This window comes from Callorhinus ursinus, unplaced genomic scaffold (assembly GCF_003265705.2).
Source record: "Callorhinus ursinus isolate GAN/ISIS: 27379988/994484 unplaced genomic scaffold, GSC_fseal_2.0 scaffold66, whole genome shotgun sequence".
Taxonomy (NCBI): Eukaryota; Metazoa; Chordata; class Mammalia; order Carnivora; family Otariidae; genus Callorhinus; species Callorhinus ursinus.
Window position 1 is genome coordinate 3,964,833 of NW_027397128.1, and position 1,160 is coordinate 3,965,992.

At 38.2% G+C, this 1,160-nt stretch overlaps 1 pseudogene; it reads left to right on the top strand.

Moving 5' to 3' along the window:
- The first annotated feature begins 330 nt into the window (after nucleotides 1–330).
- On the top strand, nucleotides 331–819 carry LOC112812944 (transcription factor BTF3 pseudogene; annotated as a pseudogene).
- Nucleotides 820–1,160: the final 341 nt, after the last annotated feature.

Below are 1,160 nucleotides of genomic sequence, written 5' to 3' on the forward strand. Positions count from 1 at the left end.
CAAAAACAATAACATACCGAGGAATAAACCTAACCAAAGAGATGAAAGACTTGTATTTTGAAAACTATAAAACACTGATGAGAGAAATTGAAGAGGACACAAAGAAGTGGAAACACATTCCATGCTCATGGATTAGAAAGACAAACATTTTTAAAATATCTATTCTACCAAAAAAATCTACACATTTAATGCAATCCCTATCAAAATACTAACAGTGCCTCTAGCTGCCATCTTGTGTCCCTGTGTGTGTGTACCTAATCTCAGCTGGTCCACAGGAGACCCCCTGAACACCAACCCTATTCCTCCGTGCCATCCCATTTCCACTCCAAGATGAAAGAAACTATCATGAACCGGGAGAAACTCGCCAAATTGCAAGCGCAAGTGTGCATTGGTGGGAAAAGAACTGCTCCCTGAAAGAAGAAGGTGGTTCATAGAATGGCTACAGCAGATGATAAAAAACTTTAGTTCTCCTTAAAGAAGTTAGGGGTAAACAATATCTCTGGTATTGAAGAAGTGAGTATGTTCACAGACCAAGGAACAGTGATCCACTTTAACAACCCCAAAGTTCAGGCATTGCTGGCAGCAAACACTTTCACCATTACAGGCCATGCTGAGATAAAGCAGCTGACAGAAATGCTACCCAGTATCTTAAACCAACTTGGTGCAGACAGTCTGACTAGTTTAAGAAGACTGGCTGAAGCTCTGCCCAAACAATGTGTGGATGGAAAAGCACCACTTGCTACTGGAGAGGATGATGATGATGAAGTTCCAGATCTTGTGGAGAATTTTGATGAGGCTTCCAAGAACGAAGCAAACTGAATTGAGTCAACTTCTGAAGAAGATAAAACTCAAAGAAGTTACTGGGAACTGCTATTTTATATTATGATTGCTTTTTACAATTTTGTTCATGGATCTGATAAATTCTAGATCTCTAATATTTTTAAGCCCAAGCCCCTTGGACATTGCAGCTCTTTTCAGGTTTTGCTTATACACAATTCATTCTTTGCAGCTAATTAAGCTGAAGAAGCCTGGAAATAAAGTTTGAAAAAAGGGTTAATAAAGTTCTTTGCCTAGGATATGGTTTTATTTTTTATTTCATTGACACTGATTTGTACACAGAAAGTAAAGTTGTTTATAGAAAGCTAATCATGGCATATAAT